Here is a 24,419-nt window from a genome sequence, read left to right on the forward strand (position 1 = left end):
GCTGCTCGTTCGCTAGCTAGGAGCACTCGCTCCCCAGTGTTACCAACACCTCAAAACAAAATGTACCACAAATTGCATGAAAAATGTACCAAAGACAAAAAAATTGTACCATATCCAAAATTTTTTTCCGCGTGTTACGCTTCGCGTAACACGCGGATCGTCGGTGACGTAAAGCACTATCTAAAAATTTTGCACAAGACATTTTCATTCACTTTCTTTCTCCATTCCTTTGTTTTTCTTTCTCTTCTAATACAGTACATTACTCCTGACAGAATAAAATTGTTCGGAGTAACATATATTATTACAGAGACACTTTACTATAGGCCAACAAAAGTCGTTTCGGCCATTTACGACCACTTATAGCACCGCTTGAAATTGATCCCAAATGACGATTTTAATACAAATCAGGGGCAAAAATTGCATTTTAACCTTGTATTCTTACAGCATATTGCCGAAAAGTAGTTGCTGAGACCTAATTTTCCATTTAATAGTTTGCATAAAATCCCCTCTTTCCCTTTTATGAAGATCTCGACAGAGGGGAGGATTGTTCCTGTAGCCCTCCCTAATATAAGCTACCGCCTACAAACAATACCGGAAAAAAAAATCTTTTTAAATTAGCCTAAGACTGATTATTCCACTAGATTCCCAACCATCACGAATCCAAGTGTCATTATAGCTTCATTTTCAATCCGTAAACTTGACATTGATACACAGAAAGATGTTTTTGTCGACCTTTGGACAACGGAAGTGAAGCGTCTGTTTACGAAAAAAGGAAAATTGGTGAGGCTTGTCTGTCCCTTATCTTGACTATGCCAACAGATCAGGATGAAATAAAATATTTTTAGATCAAAGAATAAACATAGGTACAAAAATACTGAATTGTATCGCATTATACCAAAATTTTGCAAAATGTACCATATTTTATGGGATTGTACTAAATTGTACCAGTAGACACAAAAGTATCAAAATGGTACAATTGTATTACGTTTGGCATTATTGTTTGTCTATCGTTAAGTCAACACGAATATATTTATTCCTTTTCAAAATCTTTTTAGCTATCCAAAAAACACTAAATAAAACATGCTTTTGAATTTTAATTATTAAATATACTATATATGAAATTTTGTAAATTCCTGAAATCTTTGTTACAAACAATAACATACTTTAATACCAATAATACTTTTTATTAATATAATAAAAACAACTTGTCAAAACTTTAACTATAAATTGATCGTTTTGCACAAGACAAGTTAGCAAGTTAGTAGCCCCTGGTACGGCTATTACTTGATAACTGGCCTCGTGAAAAAGGATCAATTTATAGTTAAAGTTTTGACAAATTGTTTTAACTATTAATTTAAAAAGCATTATGGTTTTTTAAGTACGTTATTGCTTGTAATAAAGATTTTATGAATTAACAAAATTTTATATATAGTATGTGTAATGATTAAAACTCAAATACCGTTTTATTTAGGGTTTTTTGAGTAACTAAAAAGACTTTGAAAAGAAAGACATAAATATATAGACATTTCTATATATAATTTGAAGAGTTGGAGTTTGTTTAACATATGTACAATTTTTGAAGAGCTCTTATCCTGAGGTGTAGTCGAAAGTCTGACCTCTATGAATCAAGAGCTCTGACATGATCAATTAAATTCATTTTTCGTTTTAACAAAGCGAATTTCAGTTAGTTTAGGATAATATCTTTAAAAATAGAAGTCTGTAATGATCTGGGTTGCCACCCTGACCTGGAAGAATTTACTAAATCTGAGAGGAAAAATTTACTAGATCGCATCCAGGGTTGCCACCGTCAGTAGGATTTTACTAGATCTAGTAAATTTAGAGGATTTAGTAAATTTCCCGAAAACTAGTAAAAAGTCATGATTTATAGTAAACAAAACTTTCTTTTTATTTTCCATGAATTCAGGGAAAAAAATTATCGTAAACAAATGACAATTTACAATTTTTGCTTGTCTGTTTTACAATTTACAATTTTGCTTGTCTGTCTCAGAGTCAGAGACAGACAAACAATCACCTATTTTCATAAACAAACACTTCACTTCCGGCGTCTAAAGGTCGACAAAATCAGCTTTCTGTGTATCAAATCTTACCAACTAAAAATGAAGCTATAATGACACTTGGGTTTGTGATGTTTGTTGACATATTGGAATCAAAACAAATGCCAACCACCCAAGGCTAGTAGGTGAATCTTCTCAGTCGGAAAATTTTTATTGACTAAAATGAAGTCTGCCGAGAAAAATTAAAAGTGTAAGTAGAAATGTAACATTACATATATATATATATATATATATATATATATATATATATATATATATATATATATATATATATATAAATATATAAATATATATAAATATATATATATATATATATATATATATATATATATATATATATATATATATATATATATATATATATATATCCAAAAAAGAATTTTTGGACTTGTAGGGTTCCGGAATTTTCAATCATACTATGAAAACGAAAGAAAAAGGAAAAGAGAAAAAAGAAAAGAAGAAAAATGAAAAAAGATTGTACGCACACACATACAGATATATATATATATATATATATATATATATATATATATATATATATATATATATATATATATATATATATATATATATATATATATATATATATATATATATATATATATATATATATATATATATATATATATATATATATATATATATACGTATGTATATATTATAAATCGTATTGATTATCCTCCTATAGTAAAAATCAATGCTTGATATATATATATATATATATATATATATATATATATATATATATATATATATATAATATATATATATATATATATATATATATATATATATATATATATATATATATATATATATATATGTATGTATATATTATAAATCGTATTGATTATCCTCCTATAGTAAAAATCGATGCTTGATATATATATATATATATATATATATATATATATATATATATATATATATATATATATATATATATATATATATATATATAGTATATATTATAAATCGTATTGATTATCCTCCTATAGTAAAAATCGATGCTTGATATATATATATATATATATATATATATATATATATATATATATATATATATATATATATATATATATATATATATATATATATATATATATATTTACTAGATCCTCTAAATTTACTAGATTTTTTTTTTACTAGATCTAGTAAAATTCTACTGACGGTGGCAACCCTGATAAAAGTGTAGTATCTGGTCTTATAATCTTAATATCTGATACAGTCCCTACTTGGGCCCAAAATACTAAACTGATCTTTGGAAACCGAAGGGATGTCGTGGCTTGCTCCGCTCCCTTCACGCATTGGCCCGGTCTTGCAGTACTTTCGGGATCGGTGCATCCCTCACGAGGGGAGATCAAAGTTCATGTTCTCTAAACACTGACGTCTTATGCGCTTCCTTATACATTATGGAAACCATACCTGTAGTTTTCTAGCCATTGAATATATTGAAAATATTTTTTTTTTTTTTTTATCTGAAAAAAACGAAAAACTGTTTATAATTTACAAAATTTAATGGTGAAAAAGCCAATGACCGCTCGCTCGCCATAATTAAATTAAAATCCCCAACCTGGATTGAAGTACCCATGCATCTTTTTCGAAAATAGTATGCAATTATTAAATGCTGAAATTTAAATTGAACCAAGATTCGAACAGAATTGCTGAAGTGATTGTTTTTGGCCTCGGAGAGCTTGGTTATTTGGTAAGTTGTTAGAAGTAGCAATAATGAATAAATCCCCCTGGGGTTGTGAGCGAGAAGGAGGGTCACTTGGTTCTCAGAAACAAAGGTTTTGACTTTTTAGTCATATTGATAACAGAGTAAGAAACCCCTGATTTTCTTTTTTCTAACAGGTAAACTTGCTTTCAAAGGATTAAGACGTTTGCATCTGAAAATGAAATGGGGCATTGCTATTTTCAAAAATAATTTAGAGACTTGATTCATTAATGTGAAAAGGTTTTGTAAACCTGCATTTGGCTAATAAATTGGAGCTTCTGAGTGGCATTCAAAGCAACGGGATTTATGTCGAAAGATATTAGTAAATATCTAAATTTAAATTGAAATCTAACGAAACATATTTACCTGGCTAAAAAGCCAGGGTTGCCAACTGGACATATTTTAAGTCCAAAGGACATATTTCTATGTGCCTGGACATAATTAAATAATAGGGCAAAAATGGACACATTTTAGTCATTTGGGACATAAAGTGGACACATTTTCCAAATTTATGACGTAAAATAAATTACTTTCTTAAAAAAACGTCACTCATCACCAAATGAGTGCTAAGACTTAAATCTACTTATTTTTTAAGCTCTGTATTTATTTTCCGGGGTTGCTTGCTCTTCCCTGAAGCAAACTTTCCGAAAATGCCTTCAAAAATCTTTCACCTATAAATGGTATTATTAGCCCTGATTTTTACTCGCCACCACAGTTTATATAATTAGGCAGTAAGTTTACCGCAGATTATTTCTGGCTCTTCATTCTCTTTGTCGGAGCACTCTTTGTCGCTTATGTTTTTACGTTCTCTGGAGCACTCGGTCCGGGTTTTTATAATGTAAGTTTACCCCAGATTATTTCTGGCTCATCATTCACTTTGTCGGAGCACTCTTTGTCGCTTATGTTTATACCGGTTGATACAGTCTCCGGAGCAATTGCACCTCGGTCCGGGTTTTTATAATGGGTGAGATAGGGAAAGATCATACTGCTATTATATAACAGTTTATATAATTATCCAGTAAGTTTATCGCAGATGATTTCTGGCTCTTCATTCTCGGTGCGAACAAAAAGCTCCTCCCACTTATTCCTGCACTTACTGTCCACTTAGTGGTTGAGCCGGTCAAGTGGTTTTGTCAGTACTTGTTCCTTGTTCCGTATTCTTTGTCTACCCGTGAAAAGATCTAATGCCGCTTATGCTTATAGGTTCTCTGGAGCACTCGCACCTCGGTCCTGGTTTTTATAATGGGTGAGATAAGGAAAGATCATACTGCTAATTATATAAACTGTGTATTATATATACTATGCTTACCACGGTCAAGATAAAGGAAAAGCTGTCGCCTTTTTCATATAAACTTACTTCCGGCTTCCGAACGTCACAAAGCTCAATGAAAAGTTAACAAAATGAAACCTTTCGATTGTTGATGGTCTGAAATCAAAACTAAAGCCAAGTTGTCAAACACCCGTGGTAAATTCCTTCAGTTTGAAAATTTTCATCAAACAGTTCGTGGTAACGAACTGTAAGTAAGGAGCGACCCGGCTCAATGGTAACCGAAACTCTAGAAAACGGGTTTTTGATACCAATAGATATATCAAAAGAATAAGATTTTAATGCTGATTTCAAATATATAACTTTCATCAAGTTTAGTGCTACCCATCAAAATTTACTCGCCTGAGAAAATTTGGCTGATTTTCAAAAAAAGGGGAAAAGACCCCCTAAAAGTTATAGAACCTTAATGAAAATCACACCATCATATTCAGCGTATCAGAGAACCCTACTGTAGAGGTTTAAAGCTCCTATCTACAAAAATGTGGAGTTTTACATTTTTTGCCAGAAGAAAGATCACGGATGCGTGTTTATTTGTTTGTTTGTTTGTTTTTTTTTCCCCAGGGGTGATCGTATCGACCAGTGGTCCTAGCATATCGTGGGAGGGCTAATTCGAACGGAAATTAAAAGTTCTAGTGCCCTTATTAAATGACCAAAAAAATGAAGGGTAACTAGGCCCCCTCCCACGCTTATTTTTTCCCAAAGTCACCTGATCAAAATTTTGAGATAGTCATTTAGTTCAGCATGGTTGAAAATAAGATAACTATGTCCTTTAGTATGACTTAATCCCCCGAAGTGCCCAGTGGTTGGGATAAACTTTTTTAAGTTTACCAAATGTTAACATATCGTTTGGGTTTTGGGTAATTTTACTTAATTTTTCTGGTGGTTTTTTTTGGGGTAGTGGGAGGGAAGGGGGGGTCGGTGGTTATGTTGGAGGATCTGTTCATGAAGGAATTTTTCATGGGGGAAGGGAAATTGCCATGAAGGGGGCGCCGGACTTGCCAGCATTATTTATTGGTTATTGGGAAGTATACAACCATTTTCAGGAAGGATTTTTTATGGAGGGGGGGCTAGAGGAGGGGTTACTGTGGAGAATATTTCCGTGGAGGATGTTTCTTTGGGGTAAGGGAAATTTCTATGATGGGGGCGCCGGATTTCCAAGAATTATTTAAAAAACCATCATAAATTAAAAAAAAAAAAAAACAAGTTTTTTCAACTGAAATGTTAGAAGGAATATTAGAACTTAAAACGAAGAGAAATTATAAAGTAGTTGAGAGGGTTCTCCCGCAAGTAAATACCTTAATATTGACGCTTAAGATTTTATTTAAGGACTTTCAAAAGAGCTCTCTCTTTGAATCAAACTATCGTGGTGTTTCAGGGGTATGTGAATCAAAATTTTTTTTAACTTTCATCGTAAAGAGTGGGGTCTTGACTAAGGACAGAACCCCTTGATCTACGTAATAAATAATAAACAATAAAAAAACAAGCGATACGGCTCAATAGTAATCGAAACTTTTAAAAACGGAATTTTGATGTCAATAAATGTATCAAAAGAATGTGTTTATAATGCTGATTCTAAATATATAAATTTTATCAAGTTTAGTAATACTCATCAAAGGCTACGAGCCTGAGAAAATTTACTCGATTTTTTAAAGAGGGGGAAACATCCCCTACAAGTGAAAGAATTTTAATGAAAATCACACCGTCAGATTCAGCGTATCAGAAAACCCTATTACATAGGTTTCAAGCTCATATCTGCAAAAATCTGTAACTTTGTATTTTTTGCCAGAAGAAAAACATACGAAAATAGAAGTTAGTTACGTAAGTCAATTTGTAAAGACGTCCATTTAGCAAAAGAAAAGTAAAATTTTTATGCAAATAAAAGCTGCATTAACTAAAAAATGATCAGAAATTAAATAAAAAAAAACAAGTTTTTTAAACTGAAAGTAAGGAACGACATTAAAACTTAAAACGAACAGAAATTATTCCGTATATGAAAGGGGCAGTCCCCTCCTCAACGCCTCGCTCTTTACACTAAAGTTTTACTCTGTCTCACAACTTTATTTTTAAAAAAAATAAAAAACTTTCGCGTACAGAGCGCGGCGTTGAGGAGGGGACAATCCTTTTCGTATACGGAATAATTACATTTCAACTGAAATGTAAGAAGCAATATTAGAACTTAAAACGAACAGAAATTATAATGTATATGAGGGGGTTCTCCCCCAAGTCAATACTTCGCTCTTTACGCTACAGTTTTTTTTAGTGCTTTCAAAAGAGCTATCTATTCTAATTAAACGGCCTTTGTGATTTAGGGGTTTCTGGCTGTCCCTTCCTCAACGCCTCGCTCTTTGCGCTAAAGTTCGACTCTTCATTACAACTCAATTTTTTAAAACAATAAAAAACTTTAGGGTAAAGAGTGAGGCATTGGGTAGGAGACAGTCCCTTTCATATATGGAATAATTTCTGTTCGTTTTAGGTTTTGATGGCGCTCCTTAGTTTTAGTTTAAAAAACCTGTTTTTTTTTATTTAATCACGGGAAAAGAGCGGAGAGAAATTTAAGTAAGTAAAAATTTAATGTTAGGTGATATAGCTCAATTATATATATATATATATATATATATATATATATATATATATATATATATATATATATATATATATATATATATATATATATATATACATATATATATGTATAAATATATATATATATGTCTTTTTTTAATTGATTAAACATAAAATTGTTTTTAATTGTTTTTTTTGTTTAAAATTGTAAACAATAAAAATTGTTTTATTATTTAATTTCTTATTGTTTTTTTTAAATAATGCTGGGAAATCCGACGCCCCCTTTATAGCAATGTCCCTTCCTCTTCGGAAAGCTCCCACGTAAAGCCCCCCCCCAACTACCAGAAAAAATTTGCCCTGAAAACTTCTGTATACTTCCGTATAACCAATATTATATGTAAACATTGGACATAGTTCATAACTTGCAGACCGTCCCCCGGAGACTGTGGGGGTCAACCTCAAAGACATAGTTATTGTATTTTTCTAACTTGCTGAACAAAATGTCTATCTAAAAATTATGATCAGGTGTTTTTTGGAAAAAAGTGAGCGTGGGAGGGGGCTTAGTTGCCCTCTATTCTTTTCGGTCACTGAAAAAGGGCTCTAGAACTTTTAATTTCCGTTCTGAATAAGCAAATCCATCAGTTTTCTGGTCTGCCCTAAGAAAATGTAAGGATGCCAAGGATAAAGAAAAATACAAGGATCTTTTTGATTTTATACTAACGTTATTTGGCTTGCCACACTCTTCAGCAGCTGCTAAAAGATAGTTTACGCCATATGGTAACGTCAAAACCAAATTACGGAATGGTCTTCTAATACAAACGACTAGTTGTTAAATGCATGTCAAGCAACTAATTTGGCGTTCTGTAACGTTGCTGGAATCCTGGATTATACATTTTGAAATGCGCAAGAAATACTCCGATTGGCAAATAGCTAACAAAGGAAGAAATAAGGCTGATCTCATGCTGAACATAATTTTAAAGATAAATTCTCGCTAGAAGACTAATCTTAAACTCCTACAAATTATTTTTAGTGTTTACTTGTTTTTATGAGTTTTGTGCATGTATTAAATGGTTTTTTTCGTTTTCAATATAGTTGATGTTGACTGGCCGCTTTGAAAGATGTTTCCAAAGCGTCTTTTGGTCAATATCCCAATTGATAAGAAAAATAACCTCTAGGTCCTGAGATTTCAAGATGGACATATTAAAGACGAAATATGAACATATTTTGGATAAAAATGACATAATTTTGGATACTCAGGGGACATATTTATGGACCGAAAAGTTGGCAACCCTGACCAGTAGAGATGAAATGTACCAAAATGGTACAATTCAATTCAATTTACTAAATACTAAAATAAATACATAAATACACTTAAGCGCTAGAGGTCCCAAGAAGCATAGCTTGTAGAGGACCTCGTAACAATCACAAAATCCACACAAAACAAATCAGGTAATGAAAAAAAAATACAACCATACCTCAAAATATAAACACAATGCGATAAAAATCAACAAAAAAACAACAACAAAAAACAAACAACTGCTACACAATAACCTTCGACTTAATTTTACCTGAACTGAAAATGTCCTGTAATTTATTAAAAATCCAAACAAATAATAATAATATTAAACACCGGGTTTCAAATCTAATTCAACATATTTAGATAGTATAAAATAAAAAAAAAATACATAAAGTAAATCGTAATAAATAGATAAAACAAAATGAATAAAGAAAAAAAGAAAAAAAAACGAAATTACGTGAACGTGGTACAACGTGGTAATTACGTGAAACGAAAAAACGTGGTACAATTGTACCACGTTTGGCATCACTGTCGCTCCCTCTACCGAATCCAGTCGGCACACGCAAGCTCCGAAGTACAGTCGCGGCGGAAGAAAACCAATCCTATTACTTTTCGGACAAACCCTGCACCTCTTCTGTTTTATCGTATTTATAATTTTCCCATTAGTTGCTAAGCAGAAACCTGAGCTCAGGAGATAGTTTCAAGGAATATAGCATACCATACGTACGATATAAAAAAAATAAAAGTACCAGAGGACAGAACTTCACTCAGTGAATTTTAGGCCAAAAAAAATTGTCAGGTGCTTCTCCCCTCCCCTGTGGGAATCAGGCACAGTTCCAAGTTTGAATCGTATTTCTGCTCGTCTTAAGTTTTAATATGGCTCTTTAATTTTCTTTGAAGTACTACTTTTTTTGTGTTTTTGTTGCCTGTTCAGTTCATGAATTGGTGCGCCTGAACTCTATAAGGGAAAAGTCAACTTACTTTACTAAAAACCCAGTCCAAAATAATAATATATTTAGTTGAGTATCAAACAGTTCGTCGTAACAAACTGTAAGTAAGGAGTGCCTCGGCTCAATAGTAACTGAAACTCTTAAAATCGAAATTTTATATCAATAGATTCATCAAACGAATCGGCTTATTATGCTGATTCCAAATATATAAGATTCATTAAGTTAGTGTTACCCGTCCAAAGCTACGAGTCTGAGAAAATTTGCCTGATTTTCGAAAAAAGGGGACATATCCCCTAAAAGTAAGGAATGATACTGAAAATCACACCATCAGGTTCAGCGTGGTAGAGAACCCGACCATAGAAATTTCAAGCTCCTATATACAAAAATGTGGAATTTTTTTCATAGGCAGCGCAATAGCGCTGCTAAGTAAAGAACGATGTGGACACAATGTGTTTTTTTTTCCTCCATACCCGAGCACTTCGTATCGAAGGAGTTGTCGTGGAAAGTTCGAAAAGGGCTCATTCAATTGCAAATTGGAGTGGCTAGTACCCTTTTTAGTAGTAAGAAGCAATTGAAGGGCATTAAGTCCCTCCACGGCCATCAGTTCCCATGCCACGTCCCCTAAAAGGGTATACCCCGTCATGCTGTTCAGCAGCGATCATTTTCACTTCTAGTCAGTGTTTTTCAGGTGGACATTCCCACACAACACTCAGGGAAAGGTTTGTAAGTTATGCCCTGGGGGCAAATAAGGTTTTCATAGCAGGCATTGTCGTAGAAACTTCAAAAAAGGCTCATTCGATTGGAAATTCAAAGGGCTAGTGCATTTTTTAATGGTCGAAGTGATTGGAGGGCAACTAGCCCCCCCCCCCACGCCCCTCATTCCCCTAAACACATCCAATCAAAATTTTGAGATAGTCATTTTGTTCAGCGTAGTTGATTTCCAGATAGAAAATATCTTTTTGAGGAGGACAATCTCCCACAACCCTCGGGGCAAGGGTTCTAACTTATGCCCTGGGGGCATATAAGGTTTTTATAGAACACTTTGTTATATAAAATTAAAGAAGGCCTCATTTGTATGGAAACTCGACGGGCTGGTACCCTTTTTAATACCCAAAAGTCATTGTAGGGCAACTCGCCCCCCCCCCACGCCCATAATTCTCCCCAGTCCATCTCAAAAAAATGGTTTGATAGCCGTTTTGGTCAATGTAGTTTATTTTAGGATAGAAAATATGTTTTTGAGGAGGACACTCCCCAAGAACCCTCGGGGCAAGGGTTGTAAGTTATGCCCTGGGGGCATATAAGGTTCTTATAGAAGGCGTTGTCGCAAAAACTTCAAAAAAGGCTCATTCGATTGGGAATTCAAAGGGCTAGTGACCTTTTTAATAGTTGAAAGTGATTGCACGGTAACTAACCCCCCTCTCACGCCCACCTTTTCATCAAACACATCCAATCAAAATTTCGAGATAGCCATTTTGTTCAACGTAGTTTTAAATTATGGAAATAAGGTCTTTGAGGATGACAACCCCCTCACAGCCCTCGGGACAAGGGTTGTAAGTTATGCCCTGGGGCATATAATGAACGCGTTGTCGTAGAAACTTCGAAAAGTTCTCATTCGATTGGAAATTAGAAGGGCTTGCGCCCTTTTTAATAGTCGAAAGTGATTTGAGGATAACTAACACCCCCTCACACCCACCATTTCCCCAAATACATCCAATCAAAATTTTGAGATAGCCATTTTGTTTCACGCAATTAAAATTCAGGAAATTAGACCTTTGAGCAGGACACTCCGCCAACAGTCTTCAGAGCAAGGGTTATAAGTTATACCCGGGGGGGCATATAAGTTTTTATTGAAATCTTAGTCCTAGAAACTTGAAAAAGAGCTCATTCGATTTGAAATTCAAAGGGCTAGTGCCCTTTTTAATAGGCGAAAGTGATTGGAGGGCAACTAGCCCCCCCACGCCCATCGTTACCCCAAACACATCCAATCAAAATTTTGAGATAGCCATTTTGTTCAGTGTTGTGGATTTCCAGATAGAAATTATGTTTTTGAGGAGGACATTCCCCCACAGCCGTCAAGGCAAGGGTTGTAAGTTATGCCCAGGGGACATATAAGGTTTTTACTGAACGCGTCGTCGTAAAAACTTCAAAAAGGGTTTATTTGTTTGGAAATTTAAATGGCTAGTGCCCTTTTTAATAATCGAAAGTGATTGGAAGGCAACTAACACCCCTTCCACGCCCACCATTTCCTCAAACAAATCCAATCAAAATTTTTTTAGCCATTTTGTTCTACGCAGTTTAAAGTTCAGGAAATTATACCTTTGAGCAGGACATTCCCCCAAAAGTCTACAGGTTAGGGGTTATAAGTTATGTCCTGGGAGCATATAAAGTTTTTATTGAAATGTTTGTCGTAGAAACTTCAAAAAGGGCTCATTCGATTGGAAATTCAAAGGGCTAGTGCCCTTTTTAATAGTCGAAAGTGATTTTGGGGCAACTAACCGCCCTCTTACGCCCACCATCTCCCAAAACACATCCAACCAAATTTTTGAGATATACATTTTGTTCGACTTAGTCGAAATGTATGGAAATTAGGTCTTTTAGGATAATAACCACCTCAGAGCTTTCAGTGCAAGGGTTGTAAGTTATGCCCTGGGGGCATATAAGGTTTATATAGAAAGTTTTTGTAGAAATTTCAAAAGGGGCTCATTTGATTGGAAATTGAAATTGCCCTTTTTAATAGTCGAAACTGAATGGATAGTAACTAACCCCCCTCTAACGCCCACCTTTTCCCCAAACAAATTCAATCAAAGTTTAGAGATAGCAATTTTGTTAAACGTAGTTGAAAATTCTGGAACTTATGTATTTATGGATGACAAACCCCCCAGAGTCCCCAGGGCACAGGTTGTAAGTTATGCCCTGTGGGTATATAAGGTTTTTAATTATAGAGTTGTCGCAAAAACTTCAAAAAGGGATCATTCAATCGGAAATTGAGAGGGCTAGTGCCCTTTTTAATAGTTGAAAGTGATTGGACGGTAACTAACCCCCCTCTGACGGCCACCATTCCCCCAAACACATCCAATCAACATTTTCAGATAGCCATTTTGTTCAACGTAGTAGAAAATTCTGGAAATTAGGTCTTTGAGGATGACAACCCCCCTCCTCCCAGCCGTCAGGACGAGGGTTGTGAGTTATCCCCTTGGGGCATATAAGGTTTTTACTGAAAGCGTTGTCGTAGAAACTTCAAAAGGGCTCATTTGATTGGAAATTGAAAGGGCTAGTGCCTTTTTAATAGTCGAAAGTGATAGGAGAAAGACTAACGCCCCTCTCATGCCCACCATTTTGCAAGGCATATCCAATCAAAATTTTTAGATAGCTATTTTGTGTAACGTAGTTGAAAGTTCTGGAAATTAGGTCTTAGAGAATTACAAACACCCTCACAGCCCTTAGGGTAAGAGTTGTAATTTATATCCTGGGGGCATATAAGATGTTTATAGGAAGTGTTGTCGTAGAACCTCAAAAAGGGCTCATTCGATTGGAAATCGAAAGGCCTAGTGCCCATTTTAATAGTCGAAAGTGATTAAAAGGCTTGATATTTTTATAGTAAAGATCGATGTGGGTATAATGTATTATTTTTTTGCTGTTGTTGTTGTTTAGACCAGGGCACTTTGTATCAAAGGAGTTGTCGTAGGCGAAAAGGGCTCATTCGATTGAAAATAGAAAGGGCTGATGCCCTTTTTAATATTCGAAAGTGATTGGAGGGAAACTAATCCCCCCCCCACGCCCACCCTCCCATTCGACTTTATGTTTGAAAACTAAATGTTGCCATAAGATTAAATCAAAATGCACTGTGTTAATGCTAATTCCCAATAAGGTATCTCAGCAGTATCCCAAGAACGACTGAGGGTATTATTTTCAAACTTTTGGGGCTGCTTCTGCTCTTAAAATTTAACCAAATCAAAATAGCGTAAGTTTATCCAAGCTATGAAAGAAAGTAAATAGGTTTTTTGGCGAATGGTATCAAGTTTTCCATTTCAGGTCAACTAGAAGAGGTATGAAACTAAATTAAACACTGCTATTTGTGTCCAGATTTCTAAGAGGGTGTATGTTGTTAAAAATTGCAAGAGAATTTTTATCCAGCATACAAATAGCAGGCCAAACTATAAATTCTGAAAAAAACGAAAAGATTTAAAGTATTATTTTCTTTTTCTCTGAAAACACTATGTCAATATATAACGAACAGAAATTAATTAAAAAAAAACTTTCCACAAAATAAGTTTTTCGAAGAAAAGTAAATAACTCCATTAAACCAAAAATGAGCAAAAATAAAATTAAATAATCTACCAAGCGTAAAATTACCGCAAATCATCTTTGATAAATAAATAAAACCCAAAACGAACAGAAATTACAATAAATAACCCGTTGAATCTGAAAAGGAGCAGAAATTAATATAATTTTGGCTCAAAACTCCTGTACCTTCCGAAGACCTGAACATATTTTGCACTTTACTGAAAAAAATACAAATGAATGTGCATTGTCAGTTTAATAGTAATCAAAATCTTAATATTATTTGATTTATTAAAGTTATAAAAGTAAAAACATTTGGAATTTTCAGGACATACTAAAGGGGAAGTTGAAAAAACCAAAAGGCACCATGTACATGCTACTACTACCACTTCTGCTGCTTTTCTACTGCTTCTACTAAGGGTAAGGTTGTTAAGGTAAAATTTCATTGGAAAGTTGAAGCGAATTTTGATCTAAATCAAAACACACTATGCGTATGCAGGTTTTAAAAAGGAAGTATCAGCAATGACTCAGGGCATGTTGAACTAACAAAAAGGCACTATATGCATACTACTAGTTGTAGCGGTAGTACTACTTCTGTTATTGGTACTGCAACAATCTTATCTTATTACTCAGGCTAAGGATATTAAGGTGACATTTTCAGGAATTGTCGAGGCAGTGGCGGATCCAGGGGGAGGGGCGCCCCTCCCTTACGTAGTTTAAAAATTAAGCAAGAAAAACCGGGTTTTAATTTTGATAAAGCAGTGAGAAATTACAACAGTATAAACATTTAATTAAACAAACACACTCCGAATATTTCGGCACCACATCCGGGAACCTTTCTCAAGGAAAAAAAAAATGTTTCTTAAATTACATCCAAAAACAACATACTAAGCACACATAGAGAAAAAAAACAAAAGAAAATAAATAAATAAATAGGAATCAAAACTCACATATTAATTAACATTTCGTACTTCGGAAAAAAATTATTTATTTATTATAAATAATTTTATAATTATTCGTAAAAAAAATTAATAGCAGTACTTCGTAAAAAAATTAATATGTTGAGAATTGGTATTTTTAAGAATAGGGTAGCAGCTTCACAAATTTTCTAGCTAAGGAAAATCACAAAACAAATGTATTACGAAACAAAATCGCCTATAAAAGTTTTATCCAAATATAATATTTATAGACACATTTTTGTGCAAGCACTTCCTAGACGTATAAATTAAACTTTTTTCAACTCGTATCAACCCAAATTTGATACTCTCTTTTTTACTCAAAAAGACAATTAGCTTCTTTTTTTTCTGTCATAATTCCAACCTTTGATTCGAATTACTATATTACACACTATCCCATAAGATACCTCCACAATTCTTACTGTTTGATCATTATAGATCGTTTAACTAAGGTTTCAACATAAGTGAGGAAGCAGCTGTTTTGCCTATTTTTTTTTGTTTTATTAAGATTATTGTTACAAGATGTTGTCATTTACAAAAAATTAGTTCCTTATTTTTTTCTTTTTTTTAGTATTTGTCATGTTCATTTTTATTTTGCAGATTTTGGAAGCTCATTAAAATCAATAGATCGATTCTATAGTTGGACTTTTACGTTATCATTGGGATAATAGGGAGACAGCAGTTGTCTTGGACAGCATTTTTTGCTCTTTTGGAGGGAGAAGGGATACATCTGTAGAAATGATAATGATAAATAAACTTTTTCTAATGATAAATATATATTTTTTAAAAGGGTACATCATATGCATACACATTTAAAGGATATGTCTTTCACACATATACAAAGCTCCTGAAAGGGGGAGAGGGTACAAGGAGGTCATGCACAAGATCAGGAGACGTTGACAGTAGTAGTAGAAGAGTTGGTATTCGTAATAGTAATAACAGTAGTTGCAGCATATACATAGTGCTTATGAGTAAGTCAAACCTCCCCCTCAACATATCCCATAAGTTTTCAATTAAATACACGACATCGGTCTTGTGATATTACTGATAGGTTCCTTTGATAGCTTGCATGCAAATAGTGTGTTTTGATTTAGTTCAATCTTTTTTCTCAATATTCCCTGAAACTTTCACCTTATTACCTTTATACCGCCATAATACCTTAATAGCCTAATTAATAGCAGTTAGAGTATTAGTAGGAGTAGCGACAGTAGGGGTGGTAGTACACTAAACAATAAATTGGATTTCCAACTAATTTTTTGCTGGAATTTAAACCGGTCAATTTTTTCGTTGAAATTTTGATTTGTGTTTGGGGTCCATCAGATTTTTGAAATTACTAAGATTTATGTAGTTTTCAGCAGAAAAAATGTAATTCCCAACGAAAATAGGCTATATTAATCAATATTGTTTGGATCTGTATACTAGATTAAATTTTTTAGAATGTCATATTGAATTTGATTAAGGTAACATTTAAATTAGTATGTAATATAGTAGTTCAAATCAAAGGTTGGAATTACGACAGAAAAAAAAGAAGCTAATTGTCTTTTTGAGTAAAAAAGAGAGTATAAAATTTGGGTTGAAAAAAGTTTCATTTACACGTCTAGGAAGTGCTTACACATAAATTTGTTTACAAATATTATGTTTGCATAAAACTTTTATAGGCAATTTCGTTTTGTAATACATTTCTTTTGTGATTTTCCTTAACTAGAAAATTTGTGAAACTGCTATCCTATTCTTAAAAACACCAATGCTCAACAAATGTTACTCTCTGAATCCAATGTTTTTCTAACAAATACTGAGAACCCTTGTGTGATTTTTGTTGATAAGCATAACAAATATTTTTTGTCGAATCTCAAACATTTTTTTTTGAAAGTTTAGTTGTATGTAAGTATTACCTTTATATCAGTTGAACATCCCCCTCATCACGCCCTGAAAGTTTCAACCTAAAAGCCTAATAACTAAGCGAACTTCACAGCCAACTTTGACATCTTATTTTTTATCCTGATCCTCAGTATGAAAAGAGGATAAACATAATAGCTAGGTCCCATTTGAGGACGTTTACAGAATTTTACCTCAGGAGACACTAACATTTCATGGAAGGCAAAGATTTCAAGAAGGCCAAGAATGGGAAAGACCTTGTGACCTTGTAGAGGAACGGTTCTTCTAATTCATCATCATTCATAAAGCATGTTTTTTGCTGAATACTTATATTTACTCATATGTTTTCCCAAACCTAACTCTGTTGGGATACTTTCAACTGTAGAATCCTTGCGTACCCCTATTTTCATATTATTTTGGACAGAACTAAATTGGAAGCAACTCTAAAAACTCAATATATATAAATTTTCGAAGTGAAATAAGAGTTTTCCTGGTAAAATGTTTAATTTAGAAGAAAAGGTGAATTGCACTGTTTCTATATCTTTTTTTTATGCCATACCGAATAATTAATGCTAACAAAGTTTTTTTTCTTTTAAGTTACTAACATTTTGCGAAGTATGTTTTGTTACGACCTAATGATATACGTATTTTTATTTCTATAGGGTGTGTCCACTAGGGTTTGTGATAGTCTTTTTTTCAATAAATCTCTGTCTTTCTCTAAATGCGTGCTCTGTACTAACTGAATTCGATACCAATCTTTAGGATTACCAATATCTTCGTCTTGAAGCACTAAAGATCAGGATTACATTTTAGTCTTAATGAGGATATAGGACATTATTGCATTCACAAAGCAAGTGGAACACGGGGCTTTTCAAAGCCAATTCGGTCTACTACTTCACTAATGCAATGAGATTTTAGTTTTCAGCACGATCAGTTGTGCGGAAGAAATGCCACTTCTTTCCTGAACTGAAGTGAACGTCCAAGGCCGCTTCAATGAATGCCTTACATGTTTTATTAATGGGAGGGCCCTAACACTGGATAACTAACTCACTTGGAAGAGTGGCAGAACTAACAATACGGCCATGAGCAACTTTGTCCACAATACTGCCCATACTCTCGACAAACAGATCCTTATGATGTTTTGCACATACAGTACAATAAAAAGTGAAGAAATTCAGGAATGCCATCATGCAGTGCTGGCTGCTCAAAAAATAAATAAAACTGTTGTAGTACACCATAAGCGGAATGCTTAGGATCTGTTTTTAATCTAGAAACACGATCTAACCATGTTTTGTACTGCTCGAGACCTGCACTTTGTAACAAATTTTGGAAACCTCTGAATTTGCAAGATAAACCTAGTGTCCAAGTTGATGAGATTTTCTGATCGTCAATTCAACCGAGCTGGTATCAAATATATTTCTGCATACTGCCAGTCCATTCGTCAACTGGGTTGTACCTATTTGTGGCAACAAAAAAACATGAATTCAGATTATTCACTAGTTTTTCTAGGAAGCTGCAATGTTTCCAGGAAGTTGCAGCAACCGCCTTTCTAGTCATTCTTGCAGAATCTCCCAGCTCAGAAACCACATTGCTATTAATCACCGAACGCGTCCCTCGCGACATCAGGGGTTTCTGGCGTAAAACTACGGGATCTCCATGGTATAAAAAATCTGTCGATAAGGAAGACGCTACTTTCGAGCAGCAAGGAAGTAACTGAGAAGCAACTGGATCATCCGCTCACAGTTACAACTTCATTTTTGCAAGATCATCAGTGTATTTATTCAGCATATTCGAAATTTTTCATGGTAACAGCTCCACCTTTGGAGCGAAAGGGAAACGCTAGATATAGTTCCGTAAATATCAATAATCCCTTCTAAATTAAGTACAAAACACGCATGTGACATCTTTTTCAAATGATCATCTTGATTATTGCTGAGTAAGTAGAACATCAGGGGGTAGTTGTCCCTGAAAGTTTTGAAAACTTGTGCTGAGTATGTAGCAAACCTAGTGAAGGAAAAGAACGACAGCTTCTTGAAACTACCACCTTGAGTCTTGGCAAGGGTTATCATTGCTTCAAAACTTTTTTGTTTCCGGTGGATATGAGGTGACGAAGGTCTGAGACCCATTGTTACAAAGTTTTGGGCATCTCCTTGAGCCAATTCAACGCGATGCACTGAATCCTAGTTAGATTAATAGCAGAAAGAATCACGGAGACCAATAAGCATCAAAAGATTATGCTGCTGCTTAATATCTTCTACCGTCAGAGAGTGATGCTTCAAAGCTTCAAGCATGTGTAATGTCCAATCCTATATGCCCATTAATGACTTGAAAGTTCACAACAAAAGAATCAAGAAAGAAACGTCAAGTCCACAACAAAAGAATCATCCAGAAAGAAAAGAAATAATATCAACAATCTGGAACATTTGCCTATTAGGCGTCATCTTGTTGGCAATAATAGCAAATGGCGGTGGCCGCTTGGTAGCGGGTAGATTTGGTCTACAGCATATTTACATTTGAGAGTTAATATGTTTGGCAAATATGGGAGTAAGACTTGCAACAAACCTACAATGGTTAATTTCACATATAAGAAGGCCTTTCAAGCTATCTTTGTATTATATTTGCCTTTGTATTATATTTGCCTTTGTATTGGAGCTAGGAACCATTACTCACTTTAAGCTGTCGCTAAGCATTCGGGCCACAGATCAACCCTGTTCTATAGTTTCTACACATAAACTGATCTGCTTTGGACTTTTTGGCAGCGTCATCTAGCAAACTTTGCTTATAAGCTGACGATTCTAGATGCCGGACTATTTTCGTCTTGAGATTTCGGAACTCCCTTGTCCTACACAACTTGTCTTTTGACAGCTATTCTTTGAGCAAAAATAATTTTTATATGTAAAAATGGTATTTTCAGAGAAAATGTGCCAACATATTTAAAATCTGCCAAGTAGCATTGCTACTTTGCTACCACACTTTTTGCACGGCGGGTTGGATTATCATTAAGATTTTGGACAAAATTTAAACGTTTAGTCAGGGCCGTATCCAGGATTTTTTCGGGGGTTGTTTTACACAAGAATTTTTTTCGGGAGGGGGGGGGTTACACAACAAAAATAACGCATAAGAAATTTGTTTATATCAGTCTTTGTTGCGTTTTTACGAGTCAGACAAAGATTTCGGGTGGAGGGAGTTAAAACTCCCTAACCTCCCCCTGGACGCGGTCTTGCCTTTAGTCCGAATTTCGGATGAACAGTTGTTTTGTCGAACAAGTCCTTTTTCACTACATAATTTCGGGAGGATGGAAAGGGATATTATTGTTCAAATGGGTAGAAATTCTGCATGACTTTTGATCTTCTACGCGGCTGAATCCATTGCGACCTGTAAAATAGACTAGATGTTTAAATGTTGCGTATAATTAGAAAAGAGGAATATTACCTCTTCAAATCACTGAAAACAAAGCACTTGCCCCTCTCCTCCAAGAAACTTGCTGCCGCGACTTGTGATGACCCGCCTCACCTTTTCCACCTCTGTGCCGTCAGGCATGTCAATGTCATATTTTATGCTAAATAGGAAAAGATTGACGCAATTGGAGGAGTACTATTATCCCCACCCCACTATCAGCAATAAAGGCCTCAAGCAAAATTTTCCGGGAATCAAGAAGGATTAGATATCAATCCCCCCCCCCTTCCCCAAAACTTTTCTATATTTATCTGAGGGCTAAATGAGAAGGTGTGATATTTTGGCATTAAAATACACTCTTTAAGGTGTCTGCCCCCCCCCTCGCCTACAAATGATCTACCGCCCCTCGTGCAATTACACTTCATTAAGGATATTTTTATTGATGATACATGAAGCAAAGAAGTTCTGTTAAATGAAGCTTTAAAATTAATTTCAGAAAAAAGTTTTTTGCTACGAAATGGGAGGTATCATCCCACAGCACCCTTAGTCATGCTTAGTCTAAATGAAGGAAGATGAGAGATTAACTCATACCTCTCTCCACACCCTTTTCAGTAGAGATGGGGGTGCTACTCCCGTACCCACACCATATATGGGCATAGCCTCCCTGGGGAGAACACGTGGTTAATGGGGTCAATGACCTAAATTTCCAAGGTCGATGTTGTTGTTGTTGTAAGTGCACGCTCTCAGCGAATGTCAAGGTCGATGTTGTTGTTGTTGTAAGTGCACGCTCTCAGCGAATGTCAAGGTCGATGTTGTTGTTGTTGTTTTTGGCACGCTCTCAGCGAATGTTATGAGTTTCCCGGAAACAGTTAGATCACATGTTTCCTTCTCAGTCAATCAGAGGGCTTGTTTACATAGTAGCGGTGGAGTGAATATAAAGAAAGGATTTTTGCTATAGTTTTATTAGTCTGTGAATAGAATTCAAGGAGTGAGAAGAAGAACAGTTTGACTTTACTCATTTGGATATATATTTGTGATGGCGATGAGTGGAATTTTTACCCTATTAGAGGTTGATAGTGGAGTTGATGATAATAGTACAGGAGCACCAAGCATTGCGGTGGAAATCACGAAAGGATCGCGGCTTTGTCTGGAATGGGATGCAGTATATGCAAGATATGTGATATCCTTGAGCAAATTTTAAATGGAGGATCAATTATGTTTTGCCGCTAAAGTTGATATAGCACATGTGAATAGACTTCAATGTGCTTTAAGTGCCTTGGTGAAACATATTGAAGACAATAAATAGTATCGTTAATTGTACATGCTCTGTATTATTGATGTTGTTGTAATTATTCAATAAAATTCTTTCAAAATCAAAAATGTTCTCTTTCTTTTCTGGTTAGGGCTAACGAACCAGGGTCAGTCTAGAGTCAGCAGTCGGAGTGAAATGACTGAAAAATGAATAAATTTGAGAAAGAGAGAATTAGATCAAATCTAGTGTTTATGGAAAAACATTTGATTTTGGATGATGATTTTCTCAATTTATATCTTAACCGTATGATTTTCTCTTGACGGGGAAAACTTTACAATATTCTTTGGAGTTTTTCCCCCCCCCCCCATTGAACTATTGTATGAAACTTTTAAAATGTGACTCAAGTGCTTATAGTAAATTTATTGATATATTAATTGGAACAAAGCAGAATCATATTGTGGATATACTTTTGAAAATATTGCCAATGGATTCAATGTAGATGGCTCCCCCCATCATTCGAAAGAGGTAACGTTACAGAGCTACTCCTCGCTCCCCCATTTCCCTCTCATTGAATTTATCGAACGAAGAGGATCAGTTTCGTTTTAGCTGTGAGTGAGTTGACATCGGAAACCGAAAAATGTTCTATATATGTCCATTGTGCATGTACACTCTTGGCAGTTGGAATCAATGTGAGAATTGTACAATTATTGATGACTATAGTGAAAAGTGTAAATTATGTAATCCTTGTAAATTACATAGAGGCTATGCAGTACAAATTAAAGGATGTAATTCATGTCTTGAGGAGGTGTGTGACTCTCACCCTAGAGGACATCTGTGCTCCAATTGTCACAATGATAAATGTGGTCAGTAGGAGGAAACTTACCCCGGTATGATTGGAAAGATCCCTAAACGTGACTTTAGTTTATTGCTACGAGATTGGTATCGTCGCGGATTTAAATTATTCTGGGAGGAGGAATATGGCCTACGATTCAACTGGTAGGGTAACAAGACAATTTGGTTTCTACGTCATCGTTGTGATGACACAAAATACTATTACTATAAACCAAGTGATTTTTATTTGGCAGTTACCGAATGTGATTCACCATTTGAAAACATTGTATGTGATATTGCTTCAAATAGACAGATTGAAACTCGTGAATTTCATAATAAGTATCATTGACTATACAAAGAGATATGACAAGAGTGAAGTTACATTGTACTGTAGAAAATGTGACCCTGACTTTGCAGTCAATCAAGATCAATATACAGTGAATCCAAATGATTTACCAGCATTAGTGGTTCACGACAGTTGCCTATACATCGAAGATGTATATATCTATATCATCGAAGATAATATATCATCGAAGATAAATGTGATCAGTGGGAGAATACTTACCCCGCTATGATTGGAAAGAATCCCAAACGTGATTTTAGTTTATTTCTACGAGATTGGTATCGTCGTGGATTTAAATTATATCCGTCGTGGATATACCAGCATTAGTGGTTCACGACAGTTGCCTATACATCGAAGATGTATATATCTATATCATCGAAGATAATATATCATCGAAGATAAATGTGATCAGTGGGAGAATACTTACCCCGCTATGATTGGAAAGAATCCCAAACGTGATTTTAGTTTATTTCTACGAGATTGGTATCGTCGTGGATTTAAATTATTTTGTGAAGAGGAATCTGGTCTACGATTCAACTGTTTGGGTAACAAGACAATCTGGTTTCTACGTCATCGTTGCGACGACACTACCTGCTATGACTATAAACTAAGTGATTTTTATTTGGCAGTTACCGAATGTGAATCACCATTTGAAAACACTGTATGTGATATTGCTTCAAATAGACAGATTGAAACTCGTGAATTTCATAATAAGTATCATTGACTATACAAAGAGATATGACAAGAGTGAAGTTACATTGTACTGTAGAAAATGTGACCCTGACTTTGCAGTCAATCAAGATAAATATACAGTAAATCCAGATGATTTAACAGCATTAGTGGTACACGATAGTTGCTTAAGCATCGAAGAAGTATAAATCTAAAGTGAAGATTGTAAGACATTGTTGTATATACATATGTATTTTATTAATAAACACATTTACATACATTTTGTAAGCACTTTACTGTTAAGAAACGAAAATCAATACCAGATAGGGTTGAGGGAATATTTTACACCAGAAAGTCGTTCAGACGTGGATTGTCGTCGAAAATGTGGAGAAACTGTTTGTAAGTATAGCCGCGACATTGGAACAAAAAATATAGTAGTGCATGGAAGCCATAGCTTTTAGTCGTTAGATCCTGAACCCTCTTCCGATTTTGAATAATAGTTTTACCACTGCTCTCAATATAGTTGCTGATGTGAGGTGTGTAGAATGTATAGGGTAGACCAAGAGGATCAAAAAATTCAATCGTCTTCATTGTTTGAAAAATGCACAGCCAATGACCCGTCAGCACAGTCGACGGACTGCTATTAACAATAATCAGGGTATTGTTGACGCATTAAATTTTTCCATGATAGTCTGAGGGCAGACAATAGGATTTGTACTGAGACATGTAGGGGTCCATATTTAAATACACTAATTATCTGACTGGTGTTCATGGCACCAATTCAAATAGACCACTGACGTCCGGAGTGATTTCCCAATATGTTTCATATTGATTTAGTTAAATTAGGGCAATACTATCAGCAAATTGGTTGGCAAATGTAAACTCTAA

General features: G+C 34.6%; 1 protein-coding gene and 1 non-coding gene across 3 annotated transcripts in view; both read left to right on the forward strand.

The window, feature by feature from the left end:
- The window catches only part of CLIP-190 (Cytoplasmic linker protein 190), a 231,548-nt gene that overhangs the window by 127,009 nt on the left and 80,120 nt on the right, over positions 1-24,419 (forward strand). The window lies entirely within an intron of this gene.
- On the forward strand, positions 3,231-3,424 carry LOC148941836 (U2 spliceosomal RNA). The gene has a single exon (XR_016143224.1). It is a non-coding gene; the product is annotated as a U2 spliceosomal RNA (small nuclear RNA).

The sequence above is a fragment of the Artemia sp. Qi Xiang Cuo genome, chromosome 17 (genome assembly GCF_049724085.1).
Source record: "Artemia sp. Qi Xiang Cuo chromosome 17, ASM4972408v1, whole genome shotgun sequence".
Taxonomy (NCBI): Eukaryota; Metazoa; Arthropoda; class Branchiopoda; order Anostraca; family Artemiidae; genus Artemia; species Artemia sp. Qi Xiang Cuo.